Source organism: Accipiter gentilis, chromosome W, assembly GCF_929443795.1.
Source record: "Accipiter gentilis chromosome W, bAccGen1.1, whole genome shotgun sequence".
NCBI lineage: Eukaryota > Metazoa > Chordata > Aves > Accipitriformes > Accipitridae > Astur > Astur gentilis.
Window position 1 is genome coordinate 11,606,045 of NC_064918.1, and position 15,994 is coordinate 11,622,038.

General features: G+C 42.2%; 2 protein-coding genes across 6 annotated transcripts in view; one reads left to right on the forward strand and one right to left on the reverse strand.

Moving 5' to 3' along the window:
* LOC126035313 (uncharacterized) overlaps positions 1-15,994 on the reverse strand; it is a 289,711-nt gene that overhangs the window by 113,930 nt on the left and 159,787 nt on the right. The window lies entirely within an intron of this gene.
* LOC126035293 (NAD kinase 2, mitochondrial-like) overlaps positions 1-15,994 on the forward strand; it is a 74,108-nt gene that overhangs the window by 13,415 nt on the left and 44,699 nt on the right. The window contains exons 1-2 of one of the 5 annotated variants that reach the window (XM_049793729.1): positions 7,747-7,776; positions 9,108-9,208. The exons of 3 other annotated variants lie outside the window; for them this stretch is intronic. The gene's annotated coding sequence lies outside the window, so the exon portion shown is untranslated. Of the gene's footprint in view, positions 1-7,746; positions 7,777-9,107; positions 9,209-15,994 lie in introns of those variants that run through there. One more of the 5 variants, XM_049793728.1, reaches the window with a different exon arrangement.

Here is a 15,994-nt window from a genome sequence, read left to right on the forward strand (position 1 = left end):
ATTACCTGGAAATGACAAGACACTTGCAGGACTCAGGGTCATAGGAGCTTTGGGTTGGTTAGGGATTTCCTGTAGCTACCCCCCCCCCCACCCTATAAGGCTGACGTGTTTAGTCCCCTTCTCCTTTGGGTACACTGTGTACAGCCGTCCCTGAATGGGTGGCTGTTGCTACAGTGTGTCCACCAGCATTCCTTACACAAATTTTATTTAAGAGCAGAAACCATTCTAGTGATATGTCTAGCTCGCTTCCACGCGAATCTGATAGCACCCCGCCTTATAGTTTTAGGCCAATCGTTCTCATATACTTCCCAGGTTTCGGGTACTAATAATTCCCACCCACAAATTAGTCTATTAATTTTCACTCTATTCAATTGGCCTCCACGGGGGAATTGGTACTCTTGACACTTCATACAATAATAATATCTCCTTCTAGAACTACAATATAATTTCTGACCGTACCTTACACAGTTACAAAACACCCAACTCCAATGGTTGTGGTTACTATGTTTTAAACACGGAATCCTGCTAAAATATTCCGGTGGTCTAGGGACTTCAGTCTCCACAACAAAAAGGTAAGTACTGAGGAGTTCCTGTTAATATATATATATATATATATCAGTTCCGCCGGTTTGATGAGGTATCCATTCTGTACGCCAAGGAGCAAAGTTCACCACTTGCAAATTATCTTCAGGGGATACCTGGAACCACTGGTATTAACTAGGCTTTACCGTTCTTCCAAAAGGATTCCTTCATTCATGCAGCTCCTTTTTCTTCCTTAACACTAGTTTTAAGTCCTCTGAAGTCTTTGCTACTTCCCACTGATCTCCGGGTAAAGGTCCTTTAATTCGCGAGGCGTGCGTCCATCCTCATTCTGCAGTCCAGATAGCAGTTTCTGTGGTAAGCAAAACAAGAAAGGGCCCCTCCCACCTAGGAGTGAGAGAGGATTCTTTCCAGGCTCTGATTAATACCATATCACCTGGTTTTACTGAATGTATGGATATATCTAGGGGTGGCCTCTGTACCACCATTCCCTTCTTCTGCAATCGCTCTCTCCTTTTCATCAGCTGAACAATATAAGGGTTAATACTATCTTCATCTAAAGTAGGGTAATTGACTGGGCATTCCATATCATAGGGCATGCCATATAACATTTCAAATGGGGAAATTCCAGTATCCGCTCGGGGCTGAGTCCGAATATTTAATAAAGCAATTGGCAAGCATTTTACCCATGACATTTTGGTTTCTATCATTAACTTAGTTAATTGTTTCTTTATTTCTCCATTCATTCGTTCGACTTTCCCGGAGCTTTGTGGATGCCAAGTGGTATGGAACTCCCATTTAGTTCCAAAGGGGGCTAGAGCTTCTTTTACTACTTTGGAAACGAAATGTGGGCCTCTATCTGAATCAATAGTTTCAATATTCCATAAGTAACTCTTTAATAGACACTGTTTCACATTCATTATTGACAAGTTAAGTAGTTTTGTGTATATATAAATTTTCATTTGTCTTAAATTTAATGAAATATTTTTAAAATATGTACTACAACAACTATTAAAGTATTTGAAAAAAGATGCTGTTATAAATACCTGTGAGACAACCTATAACAGCCATATGAATTGGTTTTTACCTTAATCGCTTACAGTCCTTTTTCAAATCAAGTAAGAAGCAAGTAACTAGTTTAAAAGTTATACATTTTTAACAACTTGAAATGAGTATTACTTTTCAGATAGTTTAGTAAAGTCTTTGAATTTTGCCTATAAACACAATTAGGTATTAACACAGGACTGTATAGTGTTTATATTCTTATTAACCTGCCAACAGGAATAGTTTATTGGCAACTTTAAATATTCAGAGGCAAAACACAATTCCTTGTCACAGAAGTTTTACAGCAGAGTAACATATTTTACTCTTAGAACTATTATATAGGAACATAAAGAAGATTACTATGTTACTTTTGGTGATCTGAGTCCTCAGGGCTGTTTCCTGGGTCTCTCTATTTGACAAATTATTTTCTCTGATTCTTCTCTTTTTTTTTTTTTTTTTTTTTTTGTGAGGCTTAATACAGGTGTCTGTATTAATGCCCTTTTTATTTTCTGTAATTTTTGATCATCTTTTGTAGACCATTTAAGTTGGTTATTAGTTAATTTCACCTTTTCACTGTAGTTTTTAAGTCATGGTTTACAATATCTTAGTAATCCCAATATTTGTCGAATTTTCTTTTTAGTTTGTGGGGGTTTTACAATTTCATAGTCGTTTCTTGGGTTCCTTCTTTAGTTTCTCCTGTTATTAATAGATCATCCACATAATGTAATAACTTGACTTCTCTGGGTAGAAATGAAATCTTGTAAAATTTTCTCTAAAGTTTGTCCAAATAGATTTGGTGACTCTGTGAACCCTTGTGGTAGCACAGTCCATCTTAATTGTTTTCATCGATAGCGATACAGCAGTCGCACAGAAAGCCCCACTCTCTTTGGCTGTTTACAGAGTTGACTTCCATTACAGCCCCGCGGCGCGAGGAGAGGCGGCGGCCGTTGCCGGGGGCGGGGGCTGCCGCTGCTGCCGCCGCCGCTGCTGCCGCTGCTGCTGCAACAAAGGACGTTGTCCGCTGCCACTGCAGCGCCGGCTCCACCGCGACCGTACGGAGCCGGACTCCTCTCCCTGACCCTAAACGCTCAAGTTCAGTTTCAAAACCAAACCCCTTCTTAACAAACCGTATTCCGCCCCAGGGAGCCAGAGTAAATCACCAAGGGCCTCAAGAGGTTTCCCTTTTGCACCTACAATATTCACGGTGTTCCCAGCAAGGGTGTAGCCGGAGGGCAGCCCTTGAACGGTGGATCCTTCGGCCCCTGCATCCACCAAAAACTGCACTCCCTCCCGTTGGGGACTCAACTTCAATTCCACTCGGGGCTCCGTAGATGTTCCAGTCCCCAATAAGCAGAGCCCCTGACCCCCCCATTCACCTCCAAACATTTGTTCATCCTACTGTTTCCTTCCACAACTCTGCTTCAAGTGCCCTCTCTTCTCACAACAATAGCATTCAACTCCTGCTTCTCTACTTTCCAGTCCAATCGGCTTTCCTCATCTCCACGTACATACACCCCCTGAGTCTCTCAACAACTCATTTAACCCTTTGTTTTGCCAGTCTTTTAACTTGTCTAATTTCTCTCTTATGTCCACTTACGATCCAGCCACAAACCGTGTCCTCAGCAGGGCTTGACCCATGGCTGCACCAGGGCTAACTCCAGAACACAACTGCAAACCTCTCTCCAACCTTTCCAGCTAGTCAGTCAGAGCTTCATATCCCCTCTGACACTCACCAAAGGCTCCATTTACATCCTGACCTCCGGGAACCGTTTCCCGCACTCTTCAAATCACCATGTCTTTCAAATCACTCACACTCTGTCTATCTCCCGCAACCTGACGGTTCCAACTTGGTTTCTGTAGGGGCTATTTCACATCTCCCTGGGGCCTATGTTGATGTCTTTGGTCCCAGTGTCTCATCTGTGATCTCCTAATAATATCCCTTTCTTCAGATGTGAAGAGTATTCTTAAGATAGCCTGAATTTCATCCCAGGTGCAAACACTAGGGTCTAAAAATTGATTTAGTCTTTCAGAGACCCTTAGAGGGTCCTCAAGTAAACTTCTCATTTCTTTCTTAAATTCTCGGACGTCCCCAGAATTTATGGGTACCGATACAAATCCTACTCCACCTTGATTTCCCCCCATGGCAACTTCTCTTAGGGGCAATAAATGTGTCATTTTTTTTGGTCTTTCCGAGTCCTATTTTGATTTTTCATCTCCTCTGTTTTTACCGGGGCAGAAGGGGTTGGGTGAGTGGGTAATTGTGGATATATTCGGGGTGGGGATGGAGAGGGTGATGGATTCGGGGATGGCGGGGGATTCGGAGCTGGGACATACGGGGGTGGGGAGGGTTGGTTAGTTGGGGCCCACTGTTCGCGTGGGGGTCCCTTCGTCTTTTTCTTTTCGGTTAAGGCAAAAATATAATTTCTAGCCGAGGATATTATCCAGAGGCTGGCATATTCACTTTCTTCTAAACTTAAAAGGTTCTTTTTGGTTCACATATACATTCAGAGCTTGACATATCCAATCCTCAGAAGACCTGAACACGGGCCAGAGTATATGAGGATTGTTGAGAGGTTTCCCACCCCAAATCTCAATACAATAATTAATAATTTTTTTCTTTAGACTTATCTTTTCTCTTTGGTGAACTGTCCCAATATCTTATCATCAGGCCTAAGGGACTATCAGGGGGTATGCCTGGTAACTTATCTTTCTTCCCCGTCCCCATGGATCCAGAGGGCTTGCTTTTCCTCTGTCCCATCTTCCGAGGTGCCCTTATCCAGACACACACTCACTTCCCCTCGGTCGTGACTCGCTCCCTCGCGGGCTACGAGAACTGCACTACTGGAGGGTCCACACTCGTGTGATATCGGAGAGACCTCTCACACAGTCGCACCTCGGGATAACCACCCCAACCAAACGGCTCACAACTTATATACTCACCCGCTCCTGGGGTCTTCGCTTGGTCTTCGTGCACCAAATTTAAGGGGTCCTGCAGGTTCTTTTGCTCAGTTATCGTAATTTAAAGGGGTTCCTGGGTCCAGGGTGTGGTGGCAGCACCTTCTCAAGACGGGGCTATCCAGGGATAGGGCACCTCCCCGCTTGCGAAGGCCCGCACCAAAGAACCTGGATCCGAGTCACGGCACCAAATTTGTTATAGACGCTTGTGACAAATTGGAGGAGCCAATTTGTAGTGAATAAAAAAGGTCGAATTTATTAGCAAGCGATAAAAGAGCAAAACAGCGCTGGGCGGCCGGGCAGGCAGTGCTCTGCCACAAGCTCGCAACTTTCTGTTATAGTTACATTCCTTTTATACAGTTTATGCACCCCTCCCTTGTCAATCTTCACCTTGTCTTGTTTCTCTCTTTTTTTCCTTTGTTCGTGTAGGTTCATTATTGGGCGGATTCGGTCTATCTTCTCAAGGGGAAGTGTCTTTTTGATGTAGAATGTCTTTTGTTGTGGAGATATGTAGTGGTGGTAGAGTTAATCCCCTTATCTAGTAAATTATAGCTGTTGTCTTTCTCTTCCTTATCTAGTAAGTTATATTTGTTATTTTTTTTCCCTCGTGACTTTTACGCAACATTTAGGCAAGCCCTGCTTTTCTTGTTTGTTTTTTTTTTTTTTTTACACAAAGCATTCGTTTAATCACAATGTGTGTCTTCCCCCTTCCCGATTAGTATGTAAGTAAATTATCATATTGTTGTTTTAACACCATTAGCCGAATTGATTCTATTCTGCTTTGAACAAGGGCTACAACTTTTATCTAAAATACACGGACCAAAGGTCAAGATTAGCAGTAAGACTTTTAGGGGTAATTGTGGAGAATGTCTCTACCCCCATGTGCGATTTCATGAACAAAGTTAACCCGTTCATTACAATTCTGATGATTTCAGACTACCAATCTCTGGTTGCTTATTTTGTAATGTGAATTATTCTTGCAGATTTTCTTCTAGGGAATGCATAAAGCGTTTAAAAACTGGTAGGACTATAGTTGGCTCTACCTCTCCCCAAAAAGGGGGGGGGAATTGTCTCAATCTACTGAATTTGAAGCATACAGAAGTCAAGACAGACTGTAGTACACCAAGATTATATAAAGCTAAAGACACTTTTTTTAGAAATAAAATTTTTGAGCTAGTCCATTGGAAACTGAGATGGGTATTAAATGTTGTTCAAGTTACACAACCACAGTGTGCATTTGTTTACCTTTACATCTGGAATTTTATATACTTGCATCAATGCTAAGTAACTTTAGTTGCTTCTGCTTTATTAAAAAGTTCCTTCTAGTTTGTCATTCTGTCATAGGAGGAGTCTGGAAAATGATGGAAACAAATGGATGGAATGTAGTAATTCCTTTTTCCATAGTGTTTGTTTTTTTCCAGCACCCCATTCAAGTATACTCAGTCATATATAGCAAATAGATGCAGAAGTAGGGCATTTCAGTGTAGCTAAACTAAACTTCATGGACTCTCACCAAGCATGTGGTACTGTATACAGCTGAAAAAGGCCGCTTTTTGGAAGCGACTTTAATATTAGTTTTAAGTACTTAGCTAGTTGTGATTTATGACATTGTTATGTTGGTGTCCTGCTGAAGTAATGAGAACTGAATGATTGAATTGTCTGGATTGCATTGGATTTCTAGAAACCTGTTAGTGCAGAAAATAGTTACTGATTTGTTTATAATTAACACAATTTGCTCTGCATTAGCCTTTGAATTACAAACCACTGTGTATTCTTCAGTTGTGGTTAAAATTACAATAATACTTTAATGTGGTAGATGAAGAATTAGAAAATTGTTTATGGCACTTTTACTTCATGTATAGATCGAACTCTTGCCCCAAAGCAGCATTTTTATAAAGCTTCAGGAATATAATGTTGTCAGTTTCACTTACCAAGTGAAGAAATTATTGAAGTCAGCTACTACAGAAGTAATAGAATACAAAATGCTGCAATATGCAAAACACTTTATAATCATTACTCTATAGCAGATATAAAGGCAACATTTGAAAGGCTTCTGTGACTATATAACGAAAGTGAGGGGTCTAAGTTGCTGAAGAAAACAGTGAGGAAAGTAAAAGCAAAAAAAAGATAATAAAAAAATTTCCTAGCTAAAGCAGCCTACTGGGCTTTTACAGCACGAGGGGTGAAGTACCAAACTGGTAGAAACCTAGCAAATGGCCAAACTATTAGGAACAATTCTGAGCAATTGACAACTGGTTAGTTCAGCAGTCAACAGTAGACAGGTCAGGTAGGACTAGCCTACTACCTTTCTTTTATGGTAGGTACTGACCTACTATATGGGTTAACTTACCACATTTTTTTATAAGCAAGCAATTAATGGTCTGTATGATATCTAATAACCCAGAGGAACTGCGTTTAATGCCTGCAGCTTGCAACTTGGCAGTAGTTTGAAACTGAAGACTTGATTCATGTTTAAAGCTTTATAGAGAATTTGAACCTGGGGCCTAGGTTGTGCTGATTCTTATTAGGGCTTTGTTTTAGGAAGCTGCATGTTTCTCTGCTACTTTAGCTAAGGCAAATGCTCATTATTAAAGCCATCTTGTAAACAAGGCATTGAGTTTGTGGATTGCATTTTTTAACTATTAAATTATCTGAAACCAATGTGCTTTAAGTTCACCTAGGACCTGCTGCTGCTCAGTGAAACTGGTTCTCAGGTTCACTTCAGCGAGGGCCTTGGAGCACTCCTGCTAGTCTCAATTACCTGGACTGCAGGTCCCTGAAAGAGCTGAGCATCCCAAATGGTTTAATCCACTAGTACTGCAAGCATGATTCTGCTGAAGCCTGCCCTGTTGTTAGTAAAAGGGTCAGCCAGAGGCTTATCAAACAAAGCATCAATTCACTGAGTCTGGAATTTTTCAATAAAGACTTAAATTTGAATAGTGGGGTTTTTTTCCCCCCAAATGTGGTGACCCTACCATCTCACTTTTTTTTTTTTCCTTTAGCAAAACCATGTAAGATCAGACTTGATGCATTTAGAGTTTCTAATGCAAAAGTAAGTAGGAGAACACACTTCACCTTTTAAGAAGTTTCAGAAGTTTAAGTTGTTGAGCAACTTCTGTGAAAGCAGGGTCATTAGTATAAATACAGCAACTGAAGCTCATAAATGGTATTTGTCTTAATTCCTTTCTAGTTTGAAGAAATTGAGAGTGGGCATGCTGTCCAACACTTACGGTGAAGGTTAGTGTCATATCCAAACCTGGACACTTGTTGTATACAGCCACCAAATTCAACTCTCCCATCAGTTCCAGCTGATGCTGGAAAACTCACTGAAGGTTCAGGTTTGTGGTTCAAGGTTGCTGTGGCTGTGCTTTTAGCAGGCCCTTTTCTGTGGAGCACGTGAAATGGGCCTCCAAGGTACAGATTTCTACTGGGCAGGTTCTGTCATGGTTAACTGCTTAGTTCATTTTTCTTTGTCTTTTGTGCTTTTTTTTTTTAAGGTTCAGAAACTGAATCATGCTTTAATCCCACTTTATTTGTATGTGGATTATTTTTGCATTACAAAATAGGAAAGCTTAATGTGCGATCGGCGCTCTTAAATACAGGTGAGGAGAAATGAGAAAGTTCAATGTCTGCCTGACCTGTGAGGAAAACTGAATATGTTTTTAACGTGACAGATGAAGATTTAACTTAACTAGTAGTTAACACTAGAACATAGGAAAACTACTTGCATGCAACTATGGATTGCCAGTCTTAGACTTTGGCATTTAAGCAATTTTTTAGTCAGTGTTCCTTATTTGTCAGGGAAGTAAAAAAAGAGTGTATTAGTTGAAGCAACATGCTATATTCAAAGCTGTTTCTAGTTCAAAACTTAACATTCTTGGAAAAAGAAGAGATTTTTTTTTTCCATAGCCCTGTCAAAATAAATGCTTGTTTCTTTTTTAAAACTGAGAGCACTAGCTGTCTATACTTGGGAGATGTGGTTAATCTAGAGAGACAATGTAAAGATACTACCTTCAAATGTACCACTGTACATTTGGATCCACAAGAGAACATGGGTAAATACTTACAAGAATCTTAATAATGCTGTGCTCTGCTTAGAAATGGCTAGATGATTTTTACCTATAGTGGTCATAGTATTTTTTTCTTCAGGTTAAAATTCAAACTTCTGTGTTTAGCTGTTGCTTTCTAAATCCATTTGTTTGGTGGTTCTTTCTGTAGAAACTTGATAGATTGGAAAGCAGTGATCTGTTCTTGTTTTCCTGCTGGGGTGTGTGTGTAGGCAAGTTCATTGTGGAAATTTGAGAGAGTAATTGTTTCTAGATCTATGCTGCTTTTTTTTTTTTTTCCCTCCTCTAGTCAAATATTTAGTTTAACTGTTGTGGTTTAACCCCAGCTGGCAGCTAAGCACCACACAGCTGCTTGCTCACTCCCCCTCCAGTGGGATGGGGGAGGGAATATGAAGGGTAAAAGTAAGAAAACTCCTGGGTTGGGATAGACAGTTTAATAGCTAAAACAAACTGTGCAAGCAAAGCAAAACAAGGAATTAATTCACTACTTCCTATTGGCAGGCAGATGTTCAGCCATCCCCAGGAAAGCAGGGCCTCATCATGTGTAACGGTTGCTTGGGAAGACAAAATACCATCATTCCGAATGTTGGATCATAATCCATGTATGTAGACAACAGCAGGTATTTGGATGTTGCTTGGCTTTGTGTTGCTTTTGTATTTGTTGCTATAAGCCATGTCCTAATTGTGCAATGTTGTTACTTGAGGGCCAGCATTATTCCAGAACAACAGTCCCACAGTTCAAATCCAGTGATGTGAGATTTGTCAAAGATGAGAGTTAAGACTCCAAAAGGAAGGCAGTCAAGCAAATGTCTCTTGCCTAAATGTCTGTTAAAGGAGCTCTGTGAAAAATTATCCTTTCACTAAAAAAGATCAGGCTGAAAGATAAGAACTTTTTTTAGGCATTCAGTCTAGGCCTTTTCTCCTTGAAGTTCATAAGGAAAAATAACTCCATCATAGAGTATGTTCTGCTCATCTTTCTTGGCTCTAGTTGTAGTGTTAACTGTTATAGAGAAGGTTTTGGGGGAGACAATGAATTACCTTTGCATCTTGTTTTCTTCTGTGCAAGTGGGGAGACTGTTGTACTTGCTCTTAGATGTTGAAAGCGGAGAGTGGCCTGTCAAACCCTTTTTGAAGGATGGTTATGACAATTGTAAATAAGAGTTTCCTCTGAAGGGTAGAATTTGCAAGTTGTCTTCATGCAGAAGCTAAAACATAAGGGCCTTTTTGAGGGGTCTGGTAAGACTGAAGTCTGGTGTTGGTTCATGGGCCTGTCTGATCGGTGGGCTTGGAAGTCAGGCTGTCCTGCAGTCTGAGATTTTCTGTATGTCACAAATTCCTCCCAGGCTCTCTTTGGGGAGATGGTATACACAGTGACTGGACTGTCTGATCTTTGCTTTCAGCTCTTTTAAAGTAAAAAGAAAGTGGTGGTCTGTCTGTCTTACTCTTTATCCTTGGTATTGCAGAATTCTTTTAAGAAGCGGTATTTGTGATTGTTTCAGTATGGTATTCAGATCCTGGATATCATAGAATCATTTAGGTTGGGAAGGACCTTCAAGATTATTGAGTCCAACCATCATAACAGTCACCTCCCTGCTCCTGCTGGCCACACTATTTCTGATGCAGGCCAGGATGCCATTGGCCTTATTGGCCACCTGGGCACACTGCTGCCTCATATTCAGCCGGCTGTCAACCAGCACCCCCAGGTCCTTTTTCTGCCAGGCAGCTTTCCAGCCACTCTTCCCTAAGCCTGTAGCGCTGCATGGGGTTGCTGTGACCCAAGTGCAGGACCTGGCACTTGGCCTTGTTGAACTTCATACAATTGGCCTGAGCCCATTGATCCAGCCTGTCCAGATCCCTCTGTAGAGCCTTCCTATCCTCCAACAGATCGACCCTGCCTCCCAACTTGGTGTCATCTGCAAACTTGTTGAGGGTGCACTCAATCCCCTTAATCCAAATCATTGATAAAGATATTAAACAGAACCGGGCCCAACACTGAGCCCTGGGGAACACCACTTGTGACCTGCTGCCAACTGGATTTAACTCCATTCACCACAACCCTCTGGGCTCGTCTATCCAGCCAGTTTTTCACCCAGTGAAGAGTACACTTGTCTAAGCCATGAGCCGCCAGTTTCTCAAGGAGTATGCCATGAGAGACAGAGTCAAAGGCCTTAGTGAAGTCATGGTAGATAACATCCACAGCCTTCCCCTCATCCACTAGGCGGGTCACCTGGTCATAGAAGGAGATCAGGTTGGTCAAGCAGCACCTGCCTTTCATGAACCCATGCTGGCTGGGCCTGATCCCCTGCTTGTCCTGCACATGCTCTGTGAGTGCTCTCAAGATGAACTGTTCCAGAATCTTCCCTGGTACCGAGGTCAAGCTGACAGGCCTGTAGTTCCCCGGATCCTCCTTCTGACCCTTCTTGTAAGTGGGTGTCACATTGGCAAGCCTCCAGTCCTCTGGGACCTCCCCTGTTGACCAGGATTGCTGATAGATGATGGAGAGTGGCTTGGCAAGCACCTCTGCCAGTTCCCTCAGTACTCTTGGACGGATCCCATCTGGTCCCATAGACTTGTGAGTGTCCAGATGGTGTAGTAGGTCATTAACTATTTCTTCCTGCATTAAGGGGGGGTATATTCTGCTCTTCATCTTTGCCTTCCAGCTCAGGGGGCAGAGTACCCTGAGGATAACTGGTCTCCCTATTAAAGACTGAGGCAAAGAAGGCATTAAGTACCTCAGCCTTTTCCTCATCTCTGGTGGCTACGTTCCCTTCTGTATCCATTAAAGGACAGATATTCTCCTTGGGATTCTTTTTACTGTTAACATATTTGTAAAAACATTTTTTGTTGTCCCTTACAAGAGTGGCCATATTTAGTTCTAGCTGAGCTTTTGCCTTTCTAATTTTGTCTCTGCATGACCTAACAAGAACCCTGTACTCTTCCTGAGTTGCCTGCCCTTTCTTCCAGAGATGATAAACTCTCCTTTTTTTCTTGACTCCTAGCAAAAGCTCCCCATTCAGCCAGGCCGGTCATTTTCCTCGGTGGTTTGACTTGCGGCACATGGGAATAGCCTGGTCCTGAGCCATTAAGATTTCCTTCTTGAAGAATGTCCATCCCTTCTGGACCCCTTTGCCCTTCAGAACTGTCTCCCAAGGGACTCTCTCAACCAGTGTCCTGAACAGGCCAAAGTTTGCCCTCCGGAAGTCCATAGTGGTGGTTTTGCTAACCCCCTTATTGCCTCTCCTAAGAATTGAGAATTTTATCATTTCATGGTCGCTAAGCTCAAGACGAATATGAGGCAGGACCAGAGGCAGTGGGTGCAAACTGAAACACAGGAGGGTCCTTCTGAACATCAGGAAATAATTTTTCACTGTGTTAGTGGCTGAACATGGGAACAGGGTGCCCAGAGAGGTAGTGGAGGCTCCATCTGTGAAAATCTAGTCACATAGATATGGTCCTGGGCAAGCAGCTCCATCCAGGTGACCCTGCTTGAGTGGGGAGGGTTGGACTAGATGACTGCCAGAGGTCCCTTCCAACCTCAACTCTGTGATGCTGTGGCCTCTGACCATGAGGGCCATAAGCATTTCTCTGGTTCTTTGGAGTAGTTATGTGAAAAGCAGTTGATTAGCATTCATGTTTAATATACTTTACTGCGGTTGGGCTCAGGCAGGCTGTTGCTTTGTGAGTTCTTAGATGAATGAACTTGTGTGAGTTATTGATATTTGAGCTAGAGGGATGAAGCTAGAGATGAGTGGACTGTTTTAATCTCTGGAGCCTTTTGCAAATTGGGAAGATTTATTAACCTCGTAGATGTAGCTCAGGGCCTTGAGTTTAAATGTCTAACTTCTCATTTGTCTTGTTGTGTAGTGATACCTGCTTGCTTGTTTTGGAGCTAAATTCAAAGAGGAGACCTCTACACATTAGATATGTGTTCTGTAATGCTGCTCTTAGCAAGAATAGAAGTATCCATGGAAATTGTTCAGCTAGTTATCAGGATACTGACAGCTTATTTGATGAGCATCCTCTTCTGCTTTCTGAAGCTGTTGATGAAATAACACACCTAAGCCAAATCTAAGTTATAGAACACTCAGTTCCACAGCAATGAAACTACCTGTACCACCTCTTGCTAGTAATGCCAATGAAATGTTAGCTGTAGGCTTGCCACTGATGATGGTGTCTCAAAAGCCTGCAAATGATCAGAGATACATTATGCTGTCATTGTTCTGAGAAGTTCTTTGACCAAGTTGAAAGACAGCATGCTGACAAATTAGCCAAATAAATGAGGTAAATAAAATTGCAAGATGGAGTTTGCAGTTTGTTGTGTGTGGAAGTAATAGTCTGTGGAAATAACAGCCTGAAAAACACATGCTGCAGCAGCTGTCTGCTTGTCAGGTGCTTGTTGGCAACAGTGTTTCATTCACAGCAGATATTTCTAGAGGAGGCATGAATGGGAGCCCTGATTTTAGTAACACAGTTGATTTTTTAATTTTTTTTTTTTTGAGTGCTGTTGGAGCGGCGGAGGAATGCACATAAGTCGACTCAATATGAGTGATAGAAGTGATTCAACTTTATTTGCACGGATAGCTCATATTTATACTGCTTGCGATAATTATGCCTACTAGTCCTAATATGATTGGTACATTGCTAATGTTTATTCATTACTAAAACACACCCACTTGTGATTTGCAGCTATGCGTGTTCCGTAACTTTCTCATGGGAACTTCTTCAAAAGTTACTTGTGAAGTTATGCCAAGGTCACACTGTCTTTATTTTTCTCCTGATATCAGCAAGACCAGCTGTTGTTTTTCTCCTGATATCAGCAAGGCCAGCAGTCTTCGGCTGAGGCCTGGTCTTGCTACCCACACTGACATTCCTTCACACACAACTCTGCTCGCACAACTTTTCCATAGACCCATGTCCTTTCTCATCAAGCCAATTCCCAACAATTCCCCCTTTTTCTTTTTGTGCGAGTAGAGCTTGGTGTGTCAGCTTTGAGACTCCTCTCATCATGTACCCATACGCAATCCTGACTATTACACAGATTAATATCAATATACCTAACCATCGTAAGGCTTCCTTAATCAATGACATTAGCCATGGTGTTATCCCGCCGAATATTGACTGTAACACTCCATCAAACCAACTAGTTTCTTGCTGGATCTTTGTGTATGTTTCTTCAGCCAATTTATCTGTTTGTGAATAGATTGAGGTAAAATTTTAACACCTGCTGTATTGCCCTTTGCAAAGATCTGTGAACACAATTAATTAACCACAGTAAAAACAACATTTATACCTAATAAAATACATAAGCACACAAAAAGAGGTTTGATTAATACCTTTAGCTAGTGACACCCAAACATTCTTACTGTCCCACGGCATTAACCGATGTGGATCAACCACTAGTGTCACTGTCATGCTGCTTACTGCAGTCAGTGTGTTCCATATCAATCTCAGCATAAGGTTTCAAATTTATGGGTAAATCAGGAACGTATCTGCCAGACATGGATGATGTGATTTTTTTTTTTATTTTTTTTATTTTTTTTTTTGTCCAATTGCTGCCAAGGCTTGCCATCCCGGTGCACTTAGTTGTCTTGTAGAAGTTAAGCTATTGCTGCCCCTCAATAAATCCAGCAGCGGCTGTAAGTCTGTATTTGTAATATCACAATAAGGTCGAATCCACTGTAGGTCTCCGTTTAAATCTTTCTCCCTCTTTTTGTTTTTGAGCAATCCAGGCTTGCTTAATAACTTGGGATGCCATTTTCCTTAATAAGCGGAACAAGGTGAAACTATTACAATAGCTAAAATCACAACAACTACAATAATGCCCATAATTCTTTGACCCAACCTGTTACCCCTAATGACCCAGACCATGAGGACTATGAGGAAAATGAACCATCCATACATTCTTGTGCCATCTTGCTCCACGAACTCAGCCCAGCAATCGGTAGATGCCAGCTTTCCGTGGGCATCCCCACAGAGGCAACGATGGCCTCACCGTACACCAGCCCGATGCTCTTCGGAAAATCCCGGTATTTATACATTTGCAGAGGAACGGGTTTTAGCACACGTGGCCAGCGGGTGCCAAAAGTCTGCCTCGGTTGCTGGCCAGGCGCGCTGCACGAGTCATAGCCATCTTGTCTATTGGTTCGTGGGCTTTATGATACAGTTGCGATGCGCAGAGAATCTTGACCTGTTATGTTAGCCAAGGTGACCTATACATTAGTTTTTGGCTGAGGTAGTATTCATATTGCCACATCATCTATGATGCTCCAGATGATGATGGTCGTGCAAATCGAACAGGAGTCCATCGTGGGCCTGTATCTGTGGAAACACAATCAACCTCGTTCCCAGGTTATTAATGCAAATAGACCTTACCCCTAATTTTGGCTTTAACTAACTTTTACATTTACCCCACACTGTCTTCCCGTAATCACACTATGTTTAATCAAATTATGCTTAACACACTTTTTACCTAAAGCAAGTTCTATATACAATAAGGCACGCTGTTCTAAAAACCTCTCTGAAGGACTCAGTGTCCACTAGTAATACTCTGTTAGTTAGAATCTGTCGGATCAGTGGCTTCAGCACCCGCTGGTGCCGTGCCAGTTGCCATTGGGACAATTCCGGGTCCAGCATCAGTGCGAAGCCATGGCTTGACCCACTTAGCCGGGATCTCCCAGTAAGTTTTACTTCTGCTGATCAGCACCATTTCCCGGATTCTGGGTCCTTATACATTACCATGATTCCTGTACTTTGTTGCGTCCTTTCTGCCTGTAAAAGAACATGATGCACTACCATTGGTGGGTCTTTGTGATCACCTGTCAATCTAAGATAATTTAGCACAAATAAGGCTTTGGCCAATCGTTCCTCTGGGAGTAAGCCCTGGGTTCCCCCCTTTTGTTTTTGCAGCATGTTCTTTTAGGGTTTGGTTGGCCCATTCGACAATAGCCTGTCCTGTGGGAAGATGTGGAATACCGGTACCATGGTGAATTCCCCACAAATTACAAAATCGAGCAAGTCGTGTAGAACCATAGGCTGGGCCGTTGTCAGTCTTAATTTCTTTAGGCACACCCAGTACTGCAAAAGAAGCGTGAAGATGTCATTCAATATGTAAGGCCTTTTCTCCAGTTCATGCCATGGTCCACATGGCAGCAGGATAGGTATCAATACACACATGCACAGAACGCTTTGCACCAAACCACATGACATGGGTGACATCCATTTGCCACAACTGCAATGGCAAAAGACCTTGCCGGTTAACCCCACAGCCCAAGCCGAGCCCTTCCTTTTGACAATCGGGGCATGCTTTAACGATACCTTGGGCATCAGTGAGTGGTAAGTCAAATTGCTTTGTTAACATCCTAGCGGGTTGGTGCAAGAACGCATGTGAT